Source organism: Aedes albopictus, chromosome 2 (assembly GCF_035046485.1).
Source record: "Aedes albopictus strain Foshan chromosome 2, AalbF5, whole genome shotgun sequence".
In the NCBI taxonomy this organism is placed as follows: domain Eukaryota; kingdom Metazoa; phylum Arthropoda; class Insecta; order Diptera; family Culicidae; genus Aedes; species Aedes albopictus.
Window position 1 is genome coordinate 515,834,634 of NC_085137.1, and position 9,919 is coordinate 515,844,552.

General features: G+C 39.2%; 1 long non-coding RNA gene across 2 annotated transcripts in view; it reads right to left on the reverse strand.

Annotated features, from left to right (window-relative positions):
- Positions 1-8,549, reverse strand: part of LOC115265377 (uncharacterized) — a 324,698-nt gene extending 316,149 nt beyond the window's left edge. For both annotated transcript variants that reach the window (XR_009998125.1, XR_009998124.1), the window contains exon 1: positions 8,105-8,549. This is a non-coding gene — a long non-coding RNA (uncharacterized LOC115265377). The remainder of the gene's footprint in view (positions 1-8,104) is intronic.
- Positions 8,550-9,919: the final 1,370 nt, after the last annotated feature.

The window sequence follows — 9,919 nt, forward strand, 5'->3', positions numbered from 1 at the left end:
AACTCCATGGATTCTTGTAAAAATCCACCATTTTTTTAGGTTTCTTTTGAAGCATCTTCCATGGATTGCTACAGAAATTCCTCTAATGGGTTATTGAGAAATTTCCTCAAGAATTTCTCTTGAAAAATTTCTACTGACTTCCCCAGATATTCCTTTAAAGATTCTTTCAGAAATCCGCACGAAAATTCTTCTAGAAAATCATCCACGAATTCCTTCAGGATTTTTCTCCAAAATTTCCTTCAAAAATTATTCTAGGAAGGTCTTTAAAAATTACTGTACGCGTTGCTTTATTTCCCTAAAAAACTTTCACGGGCTTTCTCAGAAATTTCTCTACAAATTCTATCAGAAATCCGCACGAGAATTCTTTCGGGAATCGTCCACAAATTCTTTCAGAAAAGCGCCTTCTAAAGAAAATCGTTCAAAGTTTAAAGAGATTTTTCCCAGGATTTCCTTGAAAATACTTTCAAAATTATATGTATTTAAAAATTCTTCCAGGAATTTCTTCAGAAATTTCTCAGGAGATTGCTTCCGAACTTTTTTATGAGATTCCTCCATAAATTTGTTTCAGTTTCTTTTAAAAAGTCTTTTATGGTTTTTTCCGAAAAGTAACCATGAGAAAAATCTGTTTTTCTCAAGAAACTACTGAAAGAGTTTCTGAAGGAAATCTAGGTAGACTTAATAGGTAGACCTTCAATAGTTTCTCCAGATATTTTTCTGAGAATTCTTTCAGGTTCCATGGGTTCATTCTGGAACTCCGGCTAGAATTACTTTAGCAATTCTTCTAGACATTCATTTAAAAAATCTTTCGGAAATTCGTAGGCTTCGTGGCCGTGCGGTTGGGGGCGTCACTCGTCGGGCCGTTCCGTTAGCCTCGGAGTGTGAGTTCGATTCCCACTCCAGTCGGTGAAAACTTTTCGTCAAACGGAAAATTCTTCACTTCACTAGTGATTGTTCAGTCTATGCAACCTGTACGGAGTAGTGTGTTTTTAAAATTTCTTCATGAATTCCTTCAGAATTTTCAAGAAATATCTTCAGAAATACTTTCATAATTATTTTTTCAGAAATTCGCACAGGTATTTCTTCAAGAAATGCACCAGAGATTTGTTTTGAAATTGCTTTACGGATTCCACTGAAAATTCTCGCAGAAATGTTTCCGGGAATTTCTTCAAGGGTTCATCCAGAAAATCCTGCTGTAATCTTCCTGTAGGAATTCTCCAAAGGTCCTTGCATTATTACTTTTAGTGATTCAGGCATGAGTTTCCGTAGAGATTCCTTTAGGTTTTCCTTCAGATATTCCCCCATGTATTTTCCCAGAAGTATCTCTGGCACTTCATCTAAGCATAACTTTTAGAATTTCACTGCGGATTCTGTAAGAAATTTATTCAAAAAAGCTTTCTAGGAGTTTCTGCAGAAATTCCTTTAGAAATATATCAATTTTTTTTTCTGGTGATCTTAACAGAAGCTTATCTAGCCGATTTTTTCAGGTATTCTTACAGGGGTTCCTTCATGCACACGTCCACAGTTTGCTCCAGGAATAAAAAAAAATCCTCAATAAACTTTCCTAGGAGGTCCGTAGAGATTTTCCTGAGGAGTTTCTCTAGGTATTTTGTCCAGGAGATATTCCTTCACGAGTTTCAATGATATTTCTTCCGGCATTCCTCTAGAGATTTATTCAAGAGTACTTCCTGAGATTTCTCTAGAAATTTATTCTGGAATTTCTTAAAAATATCTCCAGAAGTTTTCTCAAAACTTTAGGGATTCTTCTAGAGTTCTAGTAAGGGATTTCTTCAAAAGTTTTTCCATGGAGTTATTTTTTTTCAGAAATTCCTTTTTTTTAAATTTCATAGAGGTTCCTTCCGAAATTCTTCCAAGGGTTTCTCCAGTAGCTATCTGCAGAAAACACGATATAGAATTCCAGCAGATTTTTTTTCTAGAAATTACTCCTGGAATTCCTTCAGAGAATCCTACTGGAGTGGTTTAAGATATTTCTTCAAGATTTTTTGAAGGTGTTCTTCCAGAATTTTTTAAGTATGTAGGAAGAACTCTTGACATCCGTTAAGAAATTAAAAAAAAAACCCTGGAGGGTTGTCTGAAGGTATCTCTTGCAATTTCCGGGAGATACCCCTGAAGATTTGTAGAAGAAGTTCTGGAAAATTCTCTGAAAGGATTTCTGAACAAAAAATTCTGAAGGTATCTGTGGAGGAACTCGTGAATGATTGCCTGGGAGAATATTTGGAAAAACTCCTCAAGATACTAATTCCTAAAAAACAATCTTGAGAAACTTTTGGGAGTAATTCCAAAGAGAAATCGAGATTTCTGGAGTAATCCTCAGAGAAATGGTTGAGTTAGTGTTTTAAAACTTATGGCACAAATTGCAAACAAAAGTACTGGTGGAATTTTTAAAGTAAATCCTCAATAAATTCCTGAAGGGTCCGGGAGGATTTTTCGAAGGAATCCTTGGAAGAACTCCTAGATATGTAGAGGAATTTTCAGCGAAATTTCTGAAAGGATTAGTACATAAAAGTTCCAGAAGTACTACCTGTAGAAGGAAATCTTGCAGAAACAGAAAAAAACGAGAAATTTTCAAAAGATTTTTTTACCAAATTTGTGGAAGACTCTCTGGAGAAATTCTTACAGAAATGTTGAAACAAATACAAGCCTGAACTTCTGTAGCAATCATTGAATGAATTTCCCAAAGAATCCCTGACAAAATCCCAGGAAGTATGTATTTCTGAAAAAAAAAATTGACACCCCTGGAATAATTTCAAGATGATTTTTTATGAGGAATTCTATGAGAAACTCGTGAAGAAAACACAGGGAAAACTCCTGGAAGAATTCCTGAAAGCACCAATGTAGATATCCCTGGAGTAATTTTCAAAGAAATGCACAGGAGTGCATTCTAAAAGAATACTTGGAGAAATCTCCATTCCGGAGAAATTCTGATAAATCCTGAAAGAACCCTTAGAAGAATTTCTAACGGTGTCCCTCAAACACATTGAAACGCCTTAAACGTCTCTGGAAAAAAAGTCCCCCTCATGAATCGATCGCCCTAAAACACATTCAAACGCATTGAAAGACCTCTGAAAAACAACTAAAATCTCAATTGAGAACCTATGCAGCACTCCAGAACGCCTCTGAAACTTATGGAAAGGCTCTGAATCATCCTAAAACGCATTCAAACGCCTCTATAATACCCTGAAGCCCTCGTGATGCTCACATTGGTGCCTTTTAAAACCCCTAAAACTCTTTTAAAACCTCCTGAAAGTCTTTGAAACGCCTGAAACCTCAATGAAACTTACCTGAGAGCAACTGCAGGTTCTTATAGTTCCTGTGAAGCCTCCTGAAACGCTTTGAAACTCCTCTGATCACCCCCTTCAAAATCCCTGTAAGGTTCATCTGGGAGCCTATGTAACCCCCTGAAACCTCCTGAATCTTCCTAAAATGATCTGAAACGCCCTGAAACACACTTTGAAACCACACTTTGACACACTGATGCGACCTAAATCTCCTCTGGAGCCTTCTCGAATGCCTTAAAACGCCCCTAAAGGCCTATCTGAGAGCATGTTAGGTTCCCTATGATCTCTAACACCTCTCTGAAACGCCCTGAATCTTCCTGAAAAGTTTTAAAACGCCCTAAAACCCTCGTCATACTAACATGAGAGCCTTTTAAAACTCTTCTGAAATCTGCTGAAACGCATTGCATTGTCACGCGTTGAAACACCTCAAAACGCTTCCGGAACCTCTTAAAACTCACCTTAGAGTCTCTGAGGCCAATGAAACCTCAATGAAGCCTCCTGAAACGCCCATGTAAAAATTCTTAGAAAATATTTCTAAAAACTTTCTAAAATGAACTCCTAAAAGTATTGCTGGAGAAAATCGTGGAGGGAAACTTTGGATAATGAATAGAGAAAAGTTTGTAGGAATTCAAAAGCGAATCTCTTTATTTATTATTGCAAGAATTCCTGCATGCAAATCATGCAAGACTCTCAGGAGGATCGCTGAAGAAAATCCTGGATTTCGGAAATTACCAATGTAATCACAAGAGATATATTTTAAGAAGTTCATGAGAGAGAGTTTATGATGGAATATCTGTATGAAACCGTGAAGAAATCTTTGGAAGACTTTTTTAAACCGCAAGAGCAGTTTCCAAAAGAATATTCGTTGAAAAGAATAAAGGCCTAAACCTCGCAAAAATCTCTGAAAAACTCTGAAGAAATTTTTGGAAAAAAAAACTCTGAAGGAACTCATTCAAGACTTCCTTAATGGATTCGTGGATAAATCTGTGAAGATGAAATCTCTGGAAGATTTTCTTATAGAATCCTACGAAGAATTTCTGAGGGATTTCTGAAAACAAATGAAAAATTTAACAAAGTTATATAAAGAAATTAATGGAGTAATTTTTGAAGGATTCCGAGGAAGATTTTCTGAAAGAGTCCCTGGAGGAATTCCTGAAAATATATTTAAAAAAATCAGATGAAATTTTTAGTAAATTTTCCAAACAAATTTTTAAAAAAGTTTTGGGAATGCTTTTTAAAGGAATATGTGGAGAAGATAATGGATGAATCCCTGAAATAATGTCAGAAAGGTACGCTGGAGAAATTTCTTAAAACAAATCACGGCGTGAATTCTGACAGTAAACTATGCAAGTCTTTCCTCAAAAATTCCTGAAGAAATTTTAGAAGGAATCATGACAGAAATTACTGAGGAAATTTATGGAAAATTTTCTCAAGGAGTCCTTAGAGATTTTTTTTTGAGAAAATTCCAGAGGAATTTTCAAAAAAGTCGTTGAAAAATTACCTGGAGCAATTTCTAATGAAACTATCAGAGGAGTTAAAAAAAAACATCTTATTATCTTGTACCGACTTTTCGAGCCCTCTAAGCAGAATACCTTCTTCGAATGAGTGTAATCAGTTTCGTACCTTTTAATTCCGCCCTATGTTGCTTATCCTTTGACAGATACGCGTATTTCGATTACCACTTGTAATCTTCCACAGTGTCAGTTATCCACTCGTGTCATTTAATAACTGACACTGAGGAAGATTACAAGTGGTAGTCGAAATACACATATCTGTCAAAGGATAACCAACATAGGGCGGAATTAAAAGGTACGAAACTGATTACACTCATTCGAAAAAAAAAATTAACATCTTATTGATTGATTTGTCTTTATTAGAGAGACTTTCAGCCCTTGGCTGGTTCGTCTCTATTAACATCTTAGATGAATTGCTGGAACAACCAAGAGAGAGTTTCTTGAAGAATTACTCAAAAAATTTCTAAGGGAATCCCTGGAGGTAATTCGTAAGGAATACATAGAAAGTTTTGCAATATAATACTTGGAGAAATTTCTTGAGGAAACTTCAGACTAATTTCTGAAAAAATTTTTGTGAAATTTCGTCAGAGCCTCCATATTTTGCATATTTTGCATATTTCCAGCAAAAAACTAATCTGTAGGATTATCGTGAGGTTTTTCTTCAAAAAAAAAAAAACCGGGAAGGTTTTCTAGACGAAAATCTCTAGTGGAATTTGCAGAAGAAGTTCTGGAAAAGCCCTGGAGAGATAAAGGGAGGAATTTCCGATGCAATCCATACCAGAATTGCTTAAATAACGTCTTGATGAATTTCGGGAGGAACCACGGAAGGAAGTTCTTAATGAATTCCTGATGAAAATTCCCGAATGAATTATAGGTGGGTTTTTGAAAGAATCAATTGAGAAATTCCTAAGGTGTTTTCTTAAGGAATCCATGGAGAAATTTCCAAAGAAATTCCTAGAGGAGTTTCTGCGGAAAATTTTGTAAGATTTGTTGAAAAAGTGATAAAATCCCTACAGGAATTTCTGGTGAAATCCACTGCAATTTTTTTTCATTCTTCATCCAATTTGTGTTTAAATCTTCCTTAAACGAATTTCCCAAAATATTGAAAAATTTCTATACAAACCCTGGAGACAATTTTCGATTGAATATTTGGAAATTTTGTTGAAGGAATCACTGAAGATTTTCCTATGGGAGTTTCAAGAGCGAAATACTCGGTGGAATTCCAGGGGAAACTTCTGAAGGAATTTCTTAATGAAGCCGGGGCTGAAAGTCTCTTAAATAAAAACAAATCAATCAATTAATGAAGCCCTGAAGAAATTTCAAAATAAATATCCAAATGAGTTTCTGGAGGATTCTGGAGGAATTTGTCCACGGAGTTCATAAAGGCTTACTCATGCTTACGGGAAATCTTGGGATTCTGAAGAATACTAGCAGTTCCAAGTCAAGGAATTTCTCCAGGAGTTCCTCCCGCAGTGTTTCTAGTAGTTTCTCCGGGAGTTGCGTCAGGAGTTTTGCTCTTGAAATTGCTCCAGGAGTTCCTTCGGGAATGTCTTCAAGTTCTCCCTAAAAATGCTTTTGGAGTTCCTCCAGGAATTACCTTCAAGAACTCCTCCAGGAGTTCATCCGATAGTTATTCCACTGGGAATTGCTCCAGGAGCTTCTTCAAGAATTTATCAAGGTTTTCTCCGGAAGTTACTCCAAGAGTTCCTCCAGGAATTGATTCAGAAGATCCTTCATGATTTTCTTTAGGATTTTCTCAGAGAAGCGCTGAGAGTTTCTGCGAGAATGGGTCCAGGAGTTCCTTCGGTAATTGTTTCAGGACTTCCTCCAGAAATTTCTCAAGCAGTGCATTCAAGACTTCCTCCGGGAATTGCTCCAGGTGTTCAGCCGAGATTCGCACCAGGAATTTTCACCGGGAACTGCTCCTGAAGTTCTTCTGAAAATTGTTCAAGGAGTTTTCCCGAGATTTCCTCTAGGATTTCCCCCGGGAATAGCTCCATGAGTTTCTTCAAGAATTGCTTCAGGAGTTCCTCCAGGAATTGCTTTTGAAGCGTGAATCGCTCTAAAACTTACTCTGGGAAGAGTTTCAGGAGTTTCTTCGAGAATTACTCTAGGGGGCTGTCCATAAACCACGTGGTCATTTTTTGGGACTTTTCGAACCCCCCCCCCCCGCGTGGTCATTAGTCCATACAAAAATTTTTATTTGTCCATACAAAATGGTCATCGGCCAAACCCCCCCCCCCCCCCTCCATGACCACGTGGTTTATGGACAGCCCCTAGGAGACCATTCGAGAATTATTCAAGAAGTTCCTCTGAGAATTTCTCCAGGAGTGCATCCGGGAGTTGCTTTAGGAGTTCCTCCGCAAATTACTCCAGGAGTACCTCCACAAAATGCTCTAGGAGTTTCTACGAGAATATCTTCAGAAGTTATTTCGGAAATTTCTCCGGGAATCGCAAGGAGTCACTCCAGGAGTGTCTCCGATAATTGCTTCAGGAGTTCCTCCGGCAATTTCTCGAGAAGTTTACCTTGAGAATTTCTCCAGGAAATTCTTTGGAAATTGCTCCAAGAGTTCCTGCAAGAAGTGCTGTAGGAGTTGATTCGGAAATTGCACTTGGAATTCCTAGGCAAATTGCTTCAGGTTGTTTAAAAGTACTACCGAGAATAACTTCAGGATTTGTTCCGGGAATTGATCTAGGGATTCTGCTTGGTATTCGTCCAGGAAACAGGTAATTATTCAAGGAGATCCCCCGAGAATTTCTGCAGAAGTTAATCCGGAAGTTGCTTCAGGAGTCTCTGTGGCGGAATTGCTCAAAGAGTTTCTCCTGGAATTTCTTCAGAAGTTTCTCCTGGAATTTCTCAAGGAGTTTCAATAAGAATTTCTCCAGGAGTCGCTCCAGGAGTTCTTCCGGGAATTTCTCAAGGAGTTCCCCTTGAAAACTTCTCCAGGATTTTGTTCGGAAATTGCTGAAAGAGTTCATCCGAGAAGTGTTGAGTTGAGTTCTTTGATTTCCTCTTGGAGTTCCTACGCAAATTGCTTCAGGTTGTTCAAAAAGACCAAAAACTAATTGACATTCTAGGAAATAAAATCTCCCACCCCACAAAAATGGACTGCTCTCTGAAACAAATTTGCGCTGAATAATAATGAATTTTTCGCGGTTAACAAAAGATTTCTCCCTCCTCGTAAGCCGGTGACGATGAGTTATGAATTTAGAATCAGAACCTTGATCAGAACCCGTAGCCTGCTTTGCCTTTACGTAAAAAATATGAAATTTTCTTCATCGGTAGGTACTCACCACAATGCCAAGCAGCCGAAGGAAAACTTTTCTGCAAACTCACAAGGCAGGCTCTGGCCTGCCGGTCTCACGTCCACCGTGCAACGCTTCCTGCGATGAGAGAAAAATAACAGGGAAAAATCATTAGTAATCGAATGACAAACTTTCCAACAAGCGCCGCCAACTGGGACGAAACGGAGAGCGAAACCATTCCCGCCAATTGTGTGTGCCGCGCGGTGGCCGTGGACGGCTTGGTCGGCGGTCATTAGTGGGAAGCTTTGACCGGTTTTCCCGTCCCTCCCCGCTTGTTTTGAAGAGGTTGCAAAAACATCACAACCAGCAGCACCGTTTGTACTGTGACATGCTTGTTGCAATTTTGCTGCACTGCAGCACTAGTCCTTCTAGAGTGCCAACGCCAGAAGCGGCCAGCTGAACTCTTCAATCCTTATGAAAGCCTGATCGTTGCCCAGCCCTTTCAGAGGGAAACGGGGGTAAGACGGCATGTAATGGTTGAAAATGATTTAATTTGCAAATCGATTCAGAACAGTAGCAAGACGAATTATCCAGCTGATTTCTTCGTATGAAATTCCAGAATCAGTTTACCCTTAGTTCCCCCAAAGTTTTACATCCAGTCCGAGGGCCCAACTCAGATTCAAAAGTGGCCACGTGTTGTGTAAATAGTTGGACGGCTGTTTTCGTTTTCTCACAGGAAAAGTTGCAAGACCGACCGGCGAGGAGGGCGGAAGCGGCAAAAGCAAAAAATAAAACATCAACCACGTTCGAACTGAACAATATTTGCAGATATCGCAGCAGGCCGATGCGATGGATTGGAAAAGCGTCGTCGTCACCGTCGCAGTTGATGGTTGTTGTTACCCGATGGCAACGAAAATGCACGACTTGCTGTGTTCCTGTAATGGCACGTCCCTGATGCAATGGAACGTGCACTGAAGGATTAATGTTTGTTGTTTATTCGACTGGCCTGCTCGGATGGTTGGATGGTGGCAGACTGTGGAACTACACTTCGAAACTGACTGAATGACAACTGGAAAATTACTATTATGATGATTTTTGTTTCGCTCAGACTGATTGCCGGTGACGGAATGCATCATTTTAAAAATTTAAGTCTTATGTGGTTAACAGAGTTTTTTTAAACTGAATCACATAAGTTGCTGCGAAATTTTTTTTGTCTGACTCTTTCAAGCATCAGCCTAATTGGATAGTCTAAAATCAGGGTGTTTGTTTTCATTTCTGTTGAATAGTCAGCCAAAGCGAATTGTGTCTACTTCGATCGCACTTTTAAACTCAACAAATTATGGAAATTCGATGTAGCGTGGCCAACTATGCGCCAAACTGTCAGAAACCATTTCCGTTCGCTGATAATGATGTAACCTCTATTATGCTAAGTTGTTTTCCACGCGCTGTCTTGGTCGATGACTTTGCTCATCCATCTCTCTGGCTCGGTGGTTACTGGACTGTGGCTGAACGATTGACTTACGACACGTCCGGTTCGTTTTAGCAATTTTCTGTTTCCTGCAGTTGGTAGTAGGTTTCCCATTGGCTCGAGTGCTGGTGCTGCTGGCAGCCGAGAGGGAATAATTCGATTTCGAGATCTTGGCCATTGAATTCTGAAGAATGCTCGGTCAATAAATCTCCGCTCATGGCACTAAATAGAGCGGTAGAAGGACTCTCCGGGCTGTCAGTCTGTCCCGGTTTGTCTGTCGGATTGTGGGTGGTGGTGGCTCTCTTGAGGAGTAATCAATCTTGGATGGACACAATACGGCAAAAACAGCTCCTCCCAGGCAGCAGGCTCTGTCCGGTGTGTAGGTAGAGGTGTTA